The following is a 20929-nucleotide window of genomic DNA, read 5'->3' as shown; positions in this document are numbered from 1 at the left end:
TAATAAAATTTTAATATTACATAATGTACAAAATGCATTCAAAATGCATAGGAAATAAACATGAGCCACAGAAATGTACTGTTGATCAGTTCTAATACAATGATATTTAAAGAAAAAGAGGATAATAATATGAACAGCATACCTACAGAAAATGAAAATAACCAGAAAAATCTGGCCTAAAGGAGATAAGGAGATGACAACATAAATCATAATTAGAAATTAGGAAGACATAAAAAGAAATCTGAGCTAACTCAGAAAAGGATCAGAAATGAAGAGGAGACACATGAGAAAACACCATACAAATTAAGGAAGAAAAAAAAGAAGAAAATGAAAAACACATTTAAAAGCAAAAGTGACAAATAAAAGGCAAAGTAAATACAAAATACATATTATAGAAGGCCCCCAAAAAGAAAACCCATGCTAGGAAATAGAACAAATACTAGCCACTATAATACAAAAAATTTCTCTAAATTAAAAGAAAAAGGCTAAATTTGCATACTGAAATGGTATATCACTGGGATATTCTTGGGTATACCCAGGTATACCTGAGAAAACAACCCAGGAGATCAACATCAACATGCAGTCTAATAAAACTACTGGATTTCAAGGGGGAAAAAATCATCAGCATCTGTGCAGACAGTCCAAATTACTTAAAAGGTAAAGAAAACAGACACTGGCACTGACAATAGACATTAGCACAAACAGTTTACACCAGCAGACAATGAAATTATACATTTAAATATCTAAGCCAAAGATGTTCTACCCAGCCAAATTAACTTCCATAGCTAAAGGAAACAAACAGTTATGAAACACAGAACTCAAAGAACACTGTTCCCAGGAAATGCCCCTAAAAATCAACTATATAACAAGCATCAATCAAGGAATTATGGTAGAAGATCTGGCATGAGGAATGGCCTGAAAAGGCCTAAAAGCAATGATAACCTCTGCCTTCAGATTGTGGACTTTAAATTTTTTTTTTTTTCAACGTTTATTTATTTTTGGGACAGAGAGAGACAGAGCATGAACGGGGGAGGGACAGAGAGGGAGACAGAATCGGAAACAGGCTCCAGGCTCTGAGCCATCAGCCCAGAGCCTGACGCGGGGCTCGAACTCACTGACCGTGAGATCGTGACCTGGCTGAAGTCGGACGCTTAACCGACTGCGCCACCCAGGCGCCCCAGATTGTGGACTTTAAACATCACCTCCCACTAAAAGAAATCAGGGCTTCCTGGAGAAATGGCTTTTTCCAGGTCTGACACAGGAAATTGTACACAATGAACTTGAGATATCTTGTCAAATCAGAAAGCAACAAAATATCAACAATACTACTACAGGCAAGTCAAAGGAAATCAGAGCCAGGCAAAAGGATTCTCATTTGCCAAATTTCTCCCTTGAGCATATACAAGAATGGTGACTGCAATGATTGGAAAATATAAAAAATACAAATACCAATAGTTTATAATGACACTCAAAAAAAGAAAAAGAGGGGCGGCTGGGTGGTTCAGGTGGTTGAGCATCTGACTATTTATTGGTTTTGGCTCAGGTCCTGACCCCAGGGTCATGGGATGGAGCCCTGTGTGGGCATGGAGGCTGCTTGGGATTCTCTCTCTCCCTTTGCCCTTCTCCCCCACTCACATGCAGTCTCTTTCTCTCTCTAAAATAAACAAACAAACAAAAAACAAAGTAAAAAGAAAATTCCTCTTTGGCCATCCTGTGGAGGTTGCCAGAGTACAACTTATTACTCTGAACACTGATAATGAAACAAAGAATCATGGATTTATCGTGCCTTTCTGGTATGAACAGTATCTGGGGGAAACTAAGGAGATGAATTTTTCCTCAAAGGATAATCACAACTAATAAATGCTAGAAGAAATGACAGAATTAGAAAATCACCATTTTCCATGGGGTGCCTGGGTGGCTCAGTCGGTTAAGCATCCGACTTCGGTTCAGGTCATGATCTTGAAGTTCTTGAGTTTGAGCCACACATTAGGTTCTATGCTGACAGCTCAGAGTCTGGAGCCTACTTCGGATTCTCTCTCTCTCTCTCTCTCTCTCTCTCTCTCTCTCTCTCTCTGCCTCTTCCCTGCTTGCACTCTCTCTCTCAAAAATAAACATTAAAAAAATTAAAAAAAAAAAGAAAATCACCATTTTCCAAATCCAAAGGTAGATGGGGAACTTTAATATGAAAGATTAAGTTGAACCCACCAATCAATCTTTTTTTGTTTTAAATTTAATTTATTTATTTGGGGGGGGGGGTGAGAGCCAGAGAGCACAGGGGGATCAGAGAGAGAGGAAGAGAGAGAGAGAATCCCAAGCAGGCTCCATGCCACAAATGCAGAACCCAACAGGGGACTCAAACTCACAAACCATGAGATCATGACCTGAGCCAAAATCAAAGAGTCAGACGCTCAACCAACCAAGCCATCCAGGAACCACCCCCCCCACAACCACCAATCAAGCTTAACATCACTAAAAAGCAAGACAATGAAACGTAAGTGCTTCCTGATATTCTGCAACAAAATTTTCTCAGCACCACCTATGCTACGAAGCCCCTCGCCTAAAAAACAATTTCAAAACTAAATTTAATCAATATTCTAGATTTAATTATCATTTAAAAAAATAAGGGGAACAAAGGCATATGTTAAATGCCAACCTGAGAATACAGTAAGCTAAATCCATGATACTGGAGATTCTAAAGGACAAAATGACCAGTTTATCCAACAAATAAATGGTATGGAAAATAAAAGACCTTACACTATACATTACAAGAAACAATATACATCTCAAACTAAGGCAACAACTAGCAATCAGAAAAATTGAGTAGGATATAATATTAAGGAATAACTGATAATTTTCTAGAGTGTAACAATAGTGGTATGGTTATGTTTAAAAAGTCTTTCTCAGACAGATACCATATGTTTTCACTCTTATGTGGATCCTGAGAAACTTAACAGAAACCCATGGGGGAGGGGAAGGAAGAAAAAAAAAAAAGAGGTTAGAGTGGGAGAGAGCCAAAGCATAAGAGACTCTTAAAAACTGAGAACAAACTGAGGACTGATGGGGGGTGGGAGGGAGGTGAAGGTGGGTGATGGGTATTAAGGAGGGCATCTTTTGGGATGAGCACTGGGTGTTGTATGGAAACCAATTTGACAATAAATTTCAAAAAATAAAATAAAATAAAATAAAAAAAATAAAATAAAATAAAATAAAATAAAATAAAATGTCTTTCTCTGTCAGAGACACATAAACTACCAATGTACGACGTGAAAAAAGGTCTTGAATTTACCCTAATTCACTGTAAGGGGAAAAAGAGTTACTGTGTTAGGGGTGGAGAATTAGATGAGGTAAGAATGGTAAAATTTTTATAATTTTCTAACTGTATGATGGGTACATGGGAATTCACTATACTATCTATTTCTGTGTATGTTTGCAATATTTATATACTAAAAGTAAAAAAAAAAGTGCATAGGTTAAAAATATCTAGAGTCTTTTGTAACAAACAGTGCTGTGATAACTACACATCCAATGCAAAAGAATGAACTTGTACCCCCATCTAATATCATATACAAAAATTAACTCAAAATGTATCAAAGACATAAAAGTGAAAGCTACAATTATAAAACTCTTGGAGAAGAAAACAAAGGCATAAATCTTTATGACCTTGGATTAGGCAATGATTTCTTAAATAGGATACTGAAAGTACAACAAACCAAAAAGAAAAAAAAAAAGATAAATTGAACTTCATCAAAATTTTTAAAATTTATGTTAAAAGACAACCTAGAAGAAAAAAACTGCAAACTATATTATCTGATAAAGGGCTAATGCCTAGAATATATAAACAACAATTCAACAACCCAAAAAAACCAAACAACTCGATTTAAAAATGGGCAAAGAACCTAAACAAATAATTCTCCAAAGAAGACATATATATGGCTAAAAAAGCATATTAAAAGATGCTCAACATCTCTATCATTGGATAAATGCAATTCAAAACCTCATGAGAAATCACCGCATAATCACTAGGATGGCTAGTATTAAAAACAAGCAATCAGTTGTTTAACATAGTGTTGGAAGTTCTAGCATCAGCAATCAGACAACAAAAGGAAATCAAAAGCATCAAAATTGGCAAAGATGAAGTCAAGCTTTCACTTTTTGCAGATGACATGATACTATACATGGAAAACCCGACAGACTCCACCAAAAGTCTGATAGAAGTGATACATGAATTCAGCAAAGTTGCAGGATACAAAATCAATGTACAGAAATCAGTTGCATTCTTATACATTAATAACGAAGTAACAGAAAGACAAATAAACTGATCCCATTCACAATTGCACCAAGAAGCATAAAATACCTAGGAATAAACCTAACCAAAGATGTAAAAGATCTGTAGGCTGAAAACTATAGAAAGCTTATGAAGGAAATTGAAGATACAAAGAAATGGAAAAACATTCTGTGTTCATGGGTTGGAAGAATAAATACTGTTAAAATGGCAATACTACCCAAAGCAATCTACACATTCAATGCAATTCCAATCAAAATTGCACCAGCATTCTTCTCAAAGCTAGAACAAGCAATCCTAAAATTTGTGTGGAACCACAAAAGACCCCGAATAGCCAAAGTAATACTGAAGAAGAAAACCAAAGCGGGAGACATCACAATCCCAGACTAAATTTAGCCTCTACTACAAAGCTGTAATCATCAAGACAGCATGGTATTGGCACAAAAACAGACACATGGACCAATGGAATAGAATAGAGACCCCAGAACTGGACCCACAAATGTATGGCCAACTAATCTTTGACAAAGCAGGAAAGAGTACCCAATGGAAAAAAGACAGTCTCTAACGAATGGTGCTGGGAGAACTGGACAGCAACATGCAGAAGAATGAAACTAGACCACTTTCTTACACCATTCACAAAAATAAACTCAAAATGGATGAAGGACCTGAATGTGAGACAGGAAACCATCAAAACCCTAGAGGAGAAAGCAGGAAAAAACCTCTCTGACCTCAGCCGCAACAATTTCATACTTGACACATCTCCAAAGGCAAGGGAATTAAAAGCAAAAATGAACTATTGGGACCTCATCAAGATAAAATCTTCTGCACTGCAAAGGAAACAATCAATAAAACTAAAAGGTAACCGACAGAATGGGAAAAGATATTTGCAAATGACATATCGGACATATCCACACCTAAAAAACAAATAATCCAGTGAAGAAATGGGCAGAAGACATGAATAGACACTTCTCTAAAGAAGACATCCAGATGGCCAACAGGCACATGAAAAGATGCTCAACGTCACTCCTCATCAGGGAAATACAAATCAAAACCACACTGAGATATCACCTCACGCCAGTCAGAGTGGCTAAAATGAACAAATCAGGAGACTACATATGCTGGAGAGGATGTGGAGAAATGGGAACCAGCACTTTCAACAATAGCCAAATTATGGAAAGAGCCTAAATGTCCATCAACTGATGAATGGATAAAGAAATTGTGGTTTATATACACAATGGAATACTACTTGGCAATGAGAAAGAATGAAATATGGCCTTTTGTAGCAATGTGGATGGAACTGGAGAGTGTTATGCCAAGTGAAATGAGTCATACAGAGAAAGACAGATACCATATGTTTTCACTCTTATGTGGATCCTGAGAAACTTAACAGAAGACCATGGAGGAGGGGAAGGGGGAAGAAAAAAGTTACAGAGAGGGAAGGAGGAAAACCGTAAGAGACTCTTAAAAACTGAGAATAAATTGAGGGTTGATGGGGGGTGGGAAGGAGGGGAAAGTGGGTGATGGGCATTGAGGAGGGCACCTGTTGGGATGAGCACTGGGTGTTGTATGGAAACCAATTTGACAATAAATTTCATATTAAAAAAATAAATGAAAATAAATAAATGTAGAAAAAGAAAAAAAGCAATCAAACAGAACTAATAAGTATTGGAGAGGATATAGAAAGTAAAATATAAAGATAAAATAGTGGCAAAGTAAAATATAAAAATGTAAAAACAGCCACTATGAAACACACAGTATGGCAGTTCTTCAAAACATTAAACATATATTTCCCACATGATTCTGCAATTCCAGTGCTGGGTATATATCCCCCCAGATTGAAAACAACGTCTCAAACAGATATTTGTGCACTCAAGTTCACAGCAGCATTATTCACAATAGCCAAAACATGGATACAGCCCCAATGTCCATCAACAGATGAATGGATTTAAAAAATGTGGTATATGCATACAATGGAATATTATTTAGCCTTAAAAAAAGAAGGAAATCCTGACATGCTACAACATGAATGAAACTTGAGAACATTATACTGAGTAAAATAAACCAGTCACAAAAGGACAAATACTCTTATGTATCCACTTATATGAAGGATTTAGAGTAGTCCAAATCACAGACAGAATAAGTAGAATGGTGGTTACTAGGAGCAGGAAGGGAGGGAAAAAGGGGAAGTGTTGTTCAGTAGGTATAGAATTTCAGTTTTGCAAGAGGAAAGAGTTATGGAAATCTGTTTTACAACAACGTGAATATATTTAACACTAATGATCTGTCCGCTTAAAAATGGTTAAGATGGTATATTTTATATTTTCTTTACCATAGTAAAAAAGCAAAGCAAAAGGAAAGCAAAAGGAAAGCAAAAGGAAAGGAAAGGAGAAGAGAAGAGAAGAAAAGGAAAAGGAAAGGAAAGGAAAGGAAAGGAAAGGAAAGGAAAGGAAAGGAAAGGAAAGGAAAGAAAAGGAAAGAAAAGAAAAGAAAAGAAAAGAAAAGAAAAGAAAAGAAAAGAAAAAGAAAAGAAAGGATGGTATGGGCCCAAGGTGGGGAAACTGGTAACATTCAGCATGATAATATACATTCAAACTCTAAACCAGTAATTATACTTCAAGAAATCTATTCCAAAGGTACCACGACAAAAAATGTGAAATGACTTCTTCACAAGACTTTTCACTGTAACACTACTTACAATCACAAGACTAGAAAAAAAAAAAACCTAACAGCCCATCAATAGGGGATTAATGGAATGATATGGTTCATCTGTGTAATGGAATACTAGTCCAGGAATAAGAGAGATGTTGATACAGTGATTTTCAGGATATATTGTTAAGTGAAAAAAAACAAGATGCAGTAAAGTATTTACAGTATGCTACTTTTGTGTTAAAAGAAGATAAATGTTAAACTTATTTGCTTTTTTTAAAAAGAAAAAGAAAAAAAGATAAGCCAAAAAATGATGAAAATGATTCCTTATAGCAGAGGTCAGTGTATTGTTGGAAAAAGGCCAGATAGTAAATATTTCAGTCTTTTCAAGCCATACAATCCTTGTGATAGCTACTCAACTCTGCTGTTACAACACAAAAGAAGCTATAGATGATATGTAAACAAATGAGTATGGCTGTGACAAAACATTATTTGCAAAAAGAGCTAGGTAGCCAAATCTGGCTTACAGGCTGTTGTTTGTCAACCTTTTCTCAAACGAATGGAGAAAACAGAATAGAAGGGATAAGAACGGGAGTCAGACTTCTATGGATCTATTTTATCACATAGGTTGAGATTAAGCCCAGCGTTGGATGAGCTTGGAGCCTGCTTAACATGCACTCTCTTCCTTCTTTCTCCCTGCCCCTCTCCCTTGCTCTCCAAAATTTAAAAAAAAAAAAAAAAAAATTAAACCAAAATCATTGTTTTGCATGAGAAAAAACTATTATAATTAAATTCCAAGTTCAAGAAAGTAACTTTCCAATAGTAATCATCAGAGCTGGCTTTAAACTCATCCTCGTCTATCAATAATAGGTATGAATAAGTGACCACACTTCAGAAAGTCTACTAATTAGGGGATGCCTGGGTGGCTCAGTTGGTTAAGGGTCTGGCTCTGGATTTCGGCTCCGGTCATGATCTCATGGTTCACGATATCGAGCCCTGCGTTCAGCAAAGAGCCTTCTTCTAGGATTCTCTCTCTCTCCCTCACTCTCTGCCCCTGCCCTGCTCGTGTGTGGGGGTGTGTGGGTGGGTGTGCGCGCACACACGCGCACACCCTCTCTCTCTCTCAAAATAAACAAACATTTTTAAAAAGTCAACCAATTAGCAGTGACACTCCATAACCACATGTACATAACGAAAGTTCAACCACTTCCTAAACAGTCTCACTTCACTGATCCCAGAACTCTTAAGCCTCATAGCTCTCCCTTGCACAGAGAGACATGAAAAAGCATTTGGTTCAGATATTCAGTGACGGCCTCTTCCTTCAAGACAATTAAAAGATATAATTAGGGGCGCCTGGGTGGCTCAGTCAGTTAAGTCTTCGACTTCAGCTCTGGTCATGATCTTGCAATTCACAAGTTCAAGCCCTGCATCGGGATCTGTTGCTGACAGCTCAGAGCCTGGAGCCTGCTTCTGATTCTGTGTCTCCCTCTCTCTCTGCTCCTCCCCCACCTTTTCTCTGTCTCTCTCTCTCTTAAAAAATAAATAAAACATTAAAAAAAATTTTTAAGACAAAATTAAATTTAAAAAGAAAAAAAAGAGCCAAACATCAAAAATTTTACACAACCTCTAAAAATTTAAAACAGACTGAAACCAATAACCTACTGTTTTACCAAGTTTGTGGCTCTAAAATACAGTAATTTGATTGTACATTCCCTATTCTAAAGGAATAAAAGAACCACAAAGAAATGTTAAAACAGCCTTTAGTAGTTATATTATTAGAATATCGATTACATTATTTTAAAACTATTATAGATATACTACAGAACACAGCAAATAACTGATTACATTAAGCCACTAGGAATCAACATTTTATGCAAAAAGAGATATAAATACAGAAGTCAAAGAAGTAAAAATCCTGAAATCCTATAATGAAGAAAGTATGAAAAAATATGATCTTTATTTAAATATGTACTTCACAACTAACCATGAGCAGTCCTAGGAGTAACACAGAACAGTCTCATTAAACATTTATTAGTATACAGACTGAGGGTACCAAATACCACTTTCCTCCCCGCCACACCCAAAACGAAAAAGACTGAGGGGTGTCTGGGCAGCTCAGTTGATTAAGTAACTGACTCTAGATTTCGGCTCAGGTCGTGATCTCATGGTTTGTGAGTCTGAGGCCCACATCAGGCTCTGACGACAGCGGGAAGCCTGCTTGGGATTCTCTCTCTCTCTCTCTCTCTCTCTCTCTCTCTCTCTTACTTTCTCTCTCCTCTTCCTCTCTCCCTACCCCTCCCCCACTCACATTCCTTCTCTCTCACTCTCAAAATAAATTTTATTTATTTATAAACTTTGAAAACAAAACAAAAAGAATGAAAGCTCCGTGGACAAATGACTACTTCTAAACTACGGCAGAGTATGTAAAAGATATGCCTAGAACCTCGCTATGCTTGAAAGCAGGGAATATACAGGGGTGCCTGGATAGCTCATTTGGTTAAGTGTCGGACTCTCGGTTTCAGCTCAGGTCATGATCTCACGGTTTGTGAGTCTGAGCACGTCAGGCTCTCTGCTGTCAGCGAGGACCCCACTTTGGATTCTCTGATTCCCCCCGCCCCCATCTGCCCCTCTCCTGTTGATTCTCTCTCTCTCAAAATAAATACATAAACTTTTTTTAAAAGTTTAAAATTTTTTCTAATTTATAAAAAGAAAATCTACAATCTAAAAAGGCTAGTAAAATATTCCTCCCTTTTACAACTGTGTCTCTGTATGAGGCCACATTTTCTTTATATACTTCAACCAAAGCAACATATTGTAAGAGAATGAACACAGAAGTATGAGAATCCAGCTGTCTTCTATCACGCCAGATATTGAAGAGACTTAAAAAAACATAAAAGAATGCCATTCATTTCATCAACTTGCTTTTCTGTTTTGGAAAATAGATAACATGCAACAGTTTTATTATTTTAAAATAAATAAATTTAAAATATATTTTAATCTTAATACAGAAAATATCATTATATATAAATCTATGATTAAAAAAACAAACTCTTTAGGGTCCTCAAAAAATTTTAAGATTAGTAAGACAGACGTCCTGAAACCAGAGTTTGAGAACAGCTAAATTATGTTATAGAGATATATATTTTTCCCTATTAATAATCCTGACTTATGGTATACAAAGCTATGCGAATGAGTAAACTTTTTTTAGAGTTCCATTTTTGTTTTATAATGTTTTCTAATATGCCATTTTGTAGTTTTTTTTAATCATGAGAAGTGTACTCTTTAATCCCCATTACCTATTCCCCCATCCACTTAGATTAAGAGTCTGTTTCTTGGTTTGTCTTTCTTTTCCTTTGCTCATTTGTGGTTTTTTTTTCTTAAATTCCACATACAACTGAGACCATATGATATCTGTCTTTCCCTGACTGACATATTTCGCTTAACATAATACTCTCTAGCTCCATCCATACTGTTGTAAATGGCAAGAATTCATTCTTTTTTATGGCTGAGTAACATTCCATTATGTGTGTGTACACGTGTGTGTATACGTATCTTCTTTACCCCATTCATCCATCTGTCGACAGACACTTGGGCTGTTTCCATAGTTTAGCTATTGTAAATAATGCTACAGTAAATATAGAGGTGCATGTACCCCTCTGAATTAGTGATTTTTGTATTTGGGGGATAAATACCAAGTAGTGCAACTACTGGATTGTGGGGTAGTTCTATTTGTAATTTTTTGAAGAATTTCCATGGTGTTTTCCATAGTGGCTGCACCAGTTTGCATTCCCACCAACAGTGCAAGGGGGTTCCTTTTTCTCCATATCCTCGCCATTACTTGTTTCTTGTGTTTTTTTATTTTAGCCATTCTGACAGATGTGAGGTGATATCTCATTGTAGTTTTGATTTGCATTTCCCTGATGATAAGTGATACTGAATAATTTTTCACATGTCTGTTGGTCATCTGTATGTCTTCTTTGGAGAAATGTCTACTCACATCTTCTGCCCATTTTTTAATAGGATTATTTGGTTTTTGGGTGTTGAATTGTATCAGTTCTTTATATATTTTGGATATTAACCCTTTATTAGATATGTCCTTTGCAATTACCTTCTTCTATTTGGTAGGCTGCATTTTAGTTTTCTTGACTGTTCCCTTCACTGTGCACAGACGTTTTGTTTTGAAGTAATCTGAATAGTTTGTTTTTGGTTTTATTTCTCTTGCCTGAATAAGTAAACATTTTTTAAAATTCTACAATCTCAACTTTTACTAATCATCCTTTCAATAAACATTTGATGAGGACCCTGCCCAAAACTGTGGAAACACTAAGATGAGTAAGCCACAGTTCCTAGCCTGTAGGACAAGAATGGCTCCAGGAAAGAGTTCTCAAAGATGATGCTATTGATAGAATACCTAAATGAACCTGAATACATTAAGAGGAGACCTGTACAAATTGAGGAAAATTTGGGACTGAATTAGTGATTAGGAAACTAACCAACCAAACACACAAACAAAAACAATTATAAGCTCTAGGAAAAAACAAACAAAAATAACAGTGTAGAGAAGAAAAGATACCATTATCTCTATTTATATCTGTATAGATAGCAAATTTCACCTACATGTCAAAGCATTTAGAGTCAAAATAAAGTCTGAATATTCACCTAATCAAAATTAAGATATAACATTACTGAAAAAATAGGACTTAACTGTAGTAGGAATGAGATAAGCAATGAAAAAAATAAAATTCCCATCTTCCATAGAAAAAAGCCAATATATTATAACTAAAATTTAAAAGTTAGGGGCGCCTGGGTGGTTCAGTTGGTTGAGCGTCTGACTTCAGTTCAGGTCATGATCTCTTGGTTCCTGGGTTCGAGCCCTGCATTGGACTCTGTGCTGACAGCTTGGAGCCTGGAGCCTGCTTCAGATTCTGTGTCTCCCTCTCTCTCTGCCCCTCCACTGCTCACACTCTGTCCCTCTCTCTCAAAAATAAACATTAAAAAAAAAATTTTAATAAAAATTAATCAGCAGCAATACAAGCACATCAGTTTAAGATATAGAGGTAAACAATGAAAAAATCAGGAAAAAGTGTTCAAATGAGTACTTCTGCAGAGTTGTAAACAGGGCAGACGGGAAGGAAAGAAAACTGTTCTTTTCTATAATAAAGTGCAGAGAATCATTAAACTTTACATGCATATTTAAATTAATTGAAAATAAAAAAATAAATTTAAAAAGTAACTTGTTGGGGCAGTTGGTTGGCTCAGTCAGTTGAGCGTCTGGCCCTTGATTGTGGCTAAGGTCATGATCTCATCATTCATGGTTTCCAGCCCCCCGGAGAGCGTGCTTGGGATTCTGTTTCCCCCTCTGCCCCTCCCCCACACTCACTCTCTCCCTCTCTCTCTCTCCTCCTCTCTCTCTCCCTCTCTCAAAAATAAGTAAATGAACATTTAAAAAAAAGTAACTTGTAAAATATTTAAACATGAAAAATTCTTTATGCTTCAAGTTAAAGAGTTATAAAACAGTATATATAGATATATACATATCTATCCATATATATAGATAGATAGATATGTATATATAATCCCATTTGTATTTTTAAAAGTGTACACATAAATTATGTATAGAAAAAACCTGCACTGGGGTGCCTGGGTGGCTCAGTTGGTTGAGCGTCCAACTTTAGCTCAAGTCATGATCTTACTCGTGGGTTTAAGCCCTGCTCCCCCCAAGTAGGGCTCTAAACTAACAGCTCAGAGTCTGGAGCCTGCTTCCGATTCTGTGTCCATCTCTCTCTCTCTCTCTCTCTCTCAAAAATAAATACACACTTAAAAAAATAAAATAAAAAACCTGACTGATATTTACCAACTATTAACAAATTAACAAATTAACTATTAACAAATTATATAGTTCTATATAATAGGATTATTTTCTTAAGGAGGATTCCTCTTCTGTAAATTTACTACACCAAATACAGATTTTTACAATAAGAAGAGAAACACTGTTTTTAAAAGTTAAAAATTTTAACCTTACATATATGGTCAAATGATTTTCAACAAAGGTGTCAAAACTATTCCATGGGGAAAGGACAATCTTTTTTAAATGCTTACTTTATAATCGTATGCAAAAATTTACTGAAAATAGAGTTAAAAAAAACTATACAACTCTTAGAAGACTACATAGGGGAAAAGCTTCATAACATTGGATCTGGCAATGATATCTTGACTATAATATCAAAACAAGAAAAAACAGATAAATTGGATTTCATAAAAATTAAAAACTTTTGTGAAGCAAAGGATGCTATCAACAGAATGAAAAGGCACTGGAATGGGAAAAAAATATCTGCAAATCATATCTGATAATGGGTTAAATATCTACAGTATATAAAGAACTACAACTCAACAACAAAACAATGTTTTTAAATAGGCAAACAACCTGAATAGATATTTTTCCAAAGAAAATATGCAAATGGCAAGTACATTAAAAGATGCTGAACATCATTAATTATCAGGGAAACACAAATCCAACCAGTAACCACTTTATACCCATTAGAATGACAATTATAAACACACACACACACACACACACACACACACACACACACACACAAACTGCTGGCAAAGATGAAGAGAAACTAGAACCCCTGTGCATTGCTGATATTAACTTAAAATGGTGCAGCCACTACAGAAAACATTATTGGCGGTCACCCTCAAAAGTAAGCATAGAATTAAAATATGATTAAATAATTCGACCTCTGAGTATATAGCCAAAAGAATTCAAAGTAAGGAGTCAAAAAGACATTTGCACACCATTGTTCATAGCAACACTATTCACAATAGCCAAGAGGTGGAAGTACCCAAGTCTCCATCCCAAGTGACAGACTAATGGATAAACAAAATGTAGTACATACATATAATGGAATAGTATTCAATCTTAAAAAGGAAGGAAATTCTCAAACACACTACAACATGAATGAACCTTGAAGACATTATGCTAAGTTAAATAAGCCCATCACAAAAGGTCATATTTATGGTTCAATTTATAATATGTACCTAGGTAGGCAAACTCATAGAGACAGAAAAGCAGTTTCTGTCTGGTGGGTTGCTAAGGGCTACAAGGAGGGGATAGTGTTGATTTACTGTTTGGATACGGAATTTCATTTTGGGAAGATGAAAAAGTTCTGGTGGCACAATAGTGTTAAGGTATGTAATGGCACTGAATTTGTCCACTTAGAAATCGTTAAAATGGTAAATCTTATGTGTATTCTACCACAGTAAAAAAAAATTTTTTTAACGATTACTAGTTACCCCTCAGATATAACTACAAAATCCAAATAATTTTCATGGTCTCACTCTAGGTTACCAATGGAAATATCATGGAACAAATGATACCCTGGGTGGAGTCCTTCACAGAACACTGAAATAAATCTAAGAATACACCTGTTCCAATTAGGAACTGAACCCTACAGAAAACACCTAGAATCTTATAAGCTACCAAGATGTACTACTTGTACTGCTTCTAAAATGGCTCCCAATGATCTCTCATCTCATGCTTTTGATCCCTCCTTGAGTGTAGGCGAAATCTAATGACTTGGGGTGCCTGGGTGGTTCAGTTGGTTAAGCATCCGACTTTGGCTTAGGTCATGATCTCACGGTTCGTGAGTTTGAGCCCCGCATTGGGCTCTGTGCTGACAGCTCGGAGTCTGGAGCCTGTGACTCCCTCTCTCTGCTCCTCCCCTACTCATACTCTGTCTCTCTCTGTCTCAAAAATAAATAAACATTAAAACAAATTTTTTAACAACAACAAAAAAATCTAGTGACTTGCCGCTAATGAATAGAATATAACAAAAGTGATAGGTTGCTTCCCAAATATATTACTAAAGACATCTACCTTGCTCACATTCTTTCTCTTTGGCCCTTCCCACTTGGTGCTCTGATGAAGCAAGCTGCCATGTTGCCTCCCAAGAAAGGCCCAACATGGCAAAGAACTGAGGACAGTCCTTGCTAGCAAAATTATATGATTCCATTTATAACTGGTACTAAGAGCTATAGCAGAGAGCTGAGGCCCTCAGTTCAACCACTCCAAAGGAACTGAATCAATGCCAACCATCGGACTAAGCAAGGAAACAGATCCTTCCCCAGCTGAGCCATGTGACAACTACAGCCTATCCTGACTGCAACCTGTGACTGACCCTAAAACAGAGTACCTACCTGACTCACACCCAAAATCTTGCCCTAAAGACACTGTAAAATAACAAATGTTGTTATTCCAAAACACTAAGTTTTGGGTAACTTGTTATGCAGCAATAAATAAGTGACACGCCAGCCTTCAATGGTATGGGGCAATAGTTCTTTCTGATTCCACATCACTAAGTATATCTAAACAGTGAATGTAATTTGGCTGCAAATAATTGGAATTCATTTTTCAGTAACACTAATAACTTAAAAATAATCAATCTTGATGCAAGAAAACTAGATACTGCAAGAGAAAAATTAAAAATTTCCTCCCTAATAATATTCATGACCTAGAATAACCTAGGTGACCTTAATGACCTAGATCCTAATAGAGTAAACAGCATACTGATGAATTCAGTCGATGAGGATAAATCTGAAGATGTTGCCAAAACAGACCCAAAGATGATGAAATATGAACAAAACATATTAAATGGATATTCAATTTGTAAAATAACATGTGGTGAAAAATCACTTGAAACATGTGTTAGATAGAAAAAGACTGAGAAGAAAACAGCCAACAAATTAATAAGCAAACACTGACAATCCCCTAGATTATAAATCCCTTAAAGATGAAAACCATATCATAATCACATATCCTCTGCCATAATAAAAAAATATATAAACTTTGCAGTTAATCAATAGATATCTGAGGGGTGCCTGGGTGGCTCAGTTGGCTGAATGTCCGACTCTGGCTTAGTTCATGATCTCATCGTTCACGAATTCAAGCCCCACATCAGGCTGTGTGCACAGCTCAGAGCCTGGAGCCTGCTTCAATTTCTATGTCTCCCTCTCTCTCTGCCCCTCACCTGCTCACACTCTTGTCTCTTTCTCTCTCTCTCAAAAATAAACATTTAAAAAAATTTTTTTAACACAAAAGTGTATTTTAAAAAAATAGATATTTGATGAAGTTAATTAACAAAACGAAAATGAGGAAACAAACTATAATTTAAAAGTTATACAGATTCACATACACAAATAGAAAGATGCGAAGAAAAGGAGAAAAGGAAAATGAAAATAAGAATAAGAGGAACAATGGCAAATAGATAAAAAATCCTATAATAATTCTATAAACATAAGCTAGACCAAACCACACCAAATGAAGAGAACTCCCTATAAGAGAAATTAACATAATACTGCAGTGAGTTTATTGTGTTCTAAGTCCAGGGACTTCTCAAAAAATAGACATGAAGACCAAACTACCTGGAGTCAAATCCTGGTTGTGTAATCTAAGGCCCATTACTTAGCTTTTCCATGCTCAATTTCCTCATCTAAAAAAAAACAGGTAACAATGGTGGCTATCTCAGGATTAAAAGTGACAATATATGATATATGTAAACTATTTATCACAATGCCTGGCATACTAAGTGTGCTCAATAAATGGCCATGATTACTTAATAAATCATTGTGTATGCTTCTTAACCAAAAGAAGAAACAGTCACATTAACAGACATACTACTGTCCAAAGCAGTCCCTGTGCTGCTTGAATGCTGATGAACAGAAATTATCATGTTTGCATAGAGGCCTTGAATTTAAACCCATTATACAACTACTACTTAGCAAATTCATACAAAAATGTTTTTGCCAGCAAGAGAAAAATATTACTCTACAACTATGATTACAAATTAAATTACAGCATTTGCATTGTTATAATCTTGCTTTTAAGGTTAAGTGAAAATTGGCTGATCAAAAAGGGAATAAAAATAAACCAATGCCACCTACTATTTCTAAATTCGAAAAAGTATAAATTAGTTCCTAAATGTGTCTTGACTTGAAGCAAATTTTGAGAATCCGCCCACATAAAGGAAGGAAGCATTATCATAGTGACTATCAAAGAAGAAATATTTAAAAATAAAAACTTAGACTCTCATAAACCATTGGTAGGAATGTACTCTGGAAATAGTTCTAAGTAAAGCTGAAAATGTGCATACCTCGTGACCCAATAACTCTCTTCCCAGGTATATATCCTAAAAATACTCTTCTCTCATGAGCCCCAGGAAACATACACAAATATGTTCATAGCCACACCATCCATAAACGCCAAAACAAAAAACAACTCAAATGTCCAGTAAGAGAAGAAAGGATAAAGTGTAGTATATAGTCATACAGTTAAGAAAGAAAGAAAGAAAGAAAGAAAGAAAGAAAGAAAGAAAGAAAGAATTAGTTTCCTACTGCTACTGTAACAAATTACCACAAATTTATTGGCACAACAATGCAAATTTATAATCTTACAATGGTAGAAATCAAAAGTCCAGGCTTCTAAATGGGGCTAAAATCAAGGTGTCAGTAAGGCTATGCTTGTAATGGAGGCTCTAGGAGATAATCCTTTATCCTGTCTTTTCCAGCTTCTAGAAGCTGCCGGTATGCTTTGGCTCACGGCCCCATCCTGCATCTTCCAACCTAGTTGTACAGCATCTTCAAATCTTTCTCTCTGAGCTCTGCTTCAAACATCATGTCTCTTTATATATGTCTCCCTCTTCTAAGGTCCCTTGTGATTACACTGAACCAACCTGGATAATCAAAGATAATCTTCAAAAGCCTTAACTTAATCACATCTGCAAAGTGCCTTCTGACATATAAGGTAACACATTCACAGGGCACCTGGGTGGCTCAGTCAGTTAGGGGTCAGACTCTTGATTCCATCTCAGATCATCATCTCACAGTTGTGGGACCGAGACCCAAGTCAGGCTCTGCACGAGCAGTGCAGGGATTAGGGCACCAATATCTTCAAGGGACCATTTTCTACCTACCACAAAAACTATGCTAAACCAAAAATAAACTACTGTGACACTGAACTACTAGAACAAGTCTCACAAACAACATTGAAAAAAATCATACAATATAGATCCTTTTTTTAAACTTATTTATTTATTTTGAGAGAGAGAGAGAGGGAGCATGCAAGCCAGAGAGGGAGAGTGGGAAAGAGAGAATCCCAAGCAGGCTCCGTGCTGTCAGTGCGAAGCCTGATGCAGGGGCTTGATCCCATGAACTATGAGATCATGACCTGAGCTGAAATCAAGAGTCCGTTGCTTAACCAACTGAGCCACCCAGGTGCCCCCCCCCCAATATAAATCCTTTTATATTAAGTTCAAAAATAAGAAAAACTAAATTATGTTAAATAGGGATGCAAACATAGGTAGTAAGTCTATGAAGAAAAGCAAGGACATGATTTTTTACAAAAGTCACGAGAATAGATTCCTTTGGGGTATAAGGGAATAAGATCAGGAAGGGGCTTCTGAGATGCCGGTAATGTTCTATTTCTTGACCATTTATAATAATGTTAAATTTCACACCAATGTTTTACGTAGTCTATGATTAATATGTCTTATAAAAAAAAAAAAAAAAAAAAAGCAGGAGGGATACCGGGGCACGCAGTTGGTTAAGTGTCCCACTTCGACTCACGTCATGATCTCATGGCTACAGAGTTCAAGCCCTATGTCTCAGAGCCTGGAGCCTGCTTCGGATTCTGTGTCTCCCTCTCTCCTCTCTCTGCCCCTCCCCCGTCTCTCAAAAATAAATGTTAAAAAAAATAAATAAGTGAAAACAGCAAAAGATAATAGTCATATAAACCAGAGGCAAGGAAGCTAGGCACAGAATAGATTAGGCAACAATCATCTAGCAGTGTGACAGACAGCAGGAGACTGTTCCATCTATGCAAGAGTGAAAAGCCAGCTAACCTATGAGTTGGTCATAGGGCAGAAATCTAGGTTCAGAGTAAAGAAGCAGGCTTATAAGCACATACATAATTTACAATGCTTTAAATTTCTTGAGGTCAAGAGCAGAATTCTTCTCATCTTTGTACTTAGTATCTAGCATAATACCTACCACAGAACAATCTTTCAATAAATGTTTAATTATTGGAAGAATGAATACAACTTCTTTCACATTCTATACAGCTGAGTCAAATTAAGTCATCCTCAAACAAGTAATTGAGAGTTGATTTGAAAATAGTCATTCAATGAATTGTTATAAATACACAGAAGAGTAGGTAGAAATGTAATGCATGGTTTTGCCCTTAATTAATTTACAAGCAAGGAAAGAAGAAAACATAAATAATTATTTCCAAATTATTCTTTAAAATAGAATACATAATGCAAAAACAGAACGTAACAGTAATTCTCTGGACTTAAAAGGTAAAAAATACAAAAAGTTAATCAACATCAAACTGTAAGGGCCAAGTACACATGACAAATCAGAAATGCGAGAGGTTTACATGAGATAGGATGATTATACAAAGTTTCTCAGAGGAGGTGGACAGGATTTATGATGATGGTTCAGTAGATTGCAAAATAACCACAAATTCCTCCCACTCCTGTATACATATCTTTTTACAATGTGACCTTGCTGCATCTCCCACAAAGAGGTAGAGTTTCTTTATCCTGGAAACTGAGGTTGGCCCTGTGACTTGCTTTGACCAACAGAACATTAGCAAACATGACCCAGAAGCTTGAAAAGCATTTATGCTCTCAACTAGCCCTCTATTGCTTGTTTTGGAACACAAATTGTGAAGAAACCCAAGCTAGCACAATGCCTCGCATACATGAGCCCAGACAAGACCAAAAAAGAATATGCAGTTGGACCCAAACGGCCAATCCACAGAATATTTTACTAACAAATTGTGTTACCCTCTGAACTTTGGGGTGGTTTGTTTGAAGGCAAAAGCTAACTGACTGAGGAGCTAAGCAAAGGCACATAAATGGAAATGAACAAAACACACAAGTGCATGGAAAAATGAATATGTACAGTTGTCTACATGGACTAAGATTGGTCTAAAAGAGTTCTGATCATAGAGAAAGAATACATAGACATGAAAGGTAAACTGAGTTCAGACTATAAAAATCATGCTAGGAAGAAAATGAACTTTATTTTATTTCAGCAAAGGGGAGCCAATAAGGAACTTCGTATAAGGGGGATGAATATAAAGCAAAAGGAAACAAAGTTCAGTTATAACTATTATTATCTAGATATACTGTATAACTAACTATATAACTTTATAACTGTGTGTGTGTGTGTGTGTGTGTGTGTGTGTGTGTGGATATATAGATAGCTATATATCTATAACTAGATATCCTCCTATTTGGAGGGGAAGCTAGATAATTCACAAAATAAATAACAGCATGGTTTTTATACATAGTGCCATATACAGTTTATGTTAGATTCTGCTCTTGAACAGAGTAGTAGGAAAATTATTTTTACTACAATTTTAATCCCAATAAGAAGAGTGCTAGAATTAATCATCAGAAGCTTATGATGTGTCTAAAGGGCACAGAAGATATCTTTGAAGCTATATTTGGGCATAAAGATAATACATAAATTTCTAATGACAGCATAACTGTGAAATATGACTCCTCTTTGAGATTTAAATATACTCACCAGGTGAATGCAGCTCCTGGCCACAATAAAGTGACAGGGACCAGATTTACCCTACCACATTAAACAACTAGAAAAAAGGACAAAATATATGAAACATGGTTTTTAGACACTATTGACAATAAGCACTACAGAATAGGGATTCATGAGAAAAAGGGAAATAAAGTTAGCCTTACAAGTGCCCCCAACTCACTACCTGGAGAGAATTTCCAGGCCACACTACAGGGATGGGGAACCCAAACAAAGACCAGAAATCTCACTGAGTTAAGGAGACAAAATTCAGAGTTCTGGGGAGGTCAAGGCAAAACGAAACACTGGAGAGGAGAAAGCACATCAGCACAAAGAATGAGCTGTGGATATCTAGAGAGAATTCTCCTTGAGATTCTGGCTAAGTACTTACCAATGCACCTG

The 20929-nt window shown here is 36.2% G+C and overlaps 1 protein-coding gene across 2 annotated transcripts in view; it reads right to left on the bottom strand.

Annotated features, from left to right (window-relative positions):
* Positions 1 to 20929, bottom strand: part of TTBK2 (tau tubulin kinase 2) — a 166627-nt gene that overhangs the window by 133763 nt on the left and 11935 nt on the right. The window lies entirely within an intron of this gene.

Source organism: Panthera onca, chromosome B3 (assembly GCF_046562875.1).
Source record: "Panthera onca isolate mPanOnc1 chromosome B3, mPanOnc1 haplotype 2, whole genome shotgun sequence".
NCBI lineage: Eukaryota > Metazoa > Chordata > Mammalia > Carnivora > Felidae > Panthera > Panthera onca.
Note: the sequence above shows the minus strand (reverse complement) of the source record. Positions and strands in the feature narration are given on the sequence as shown.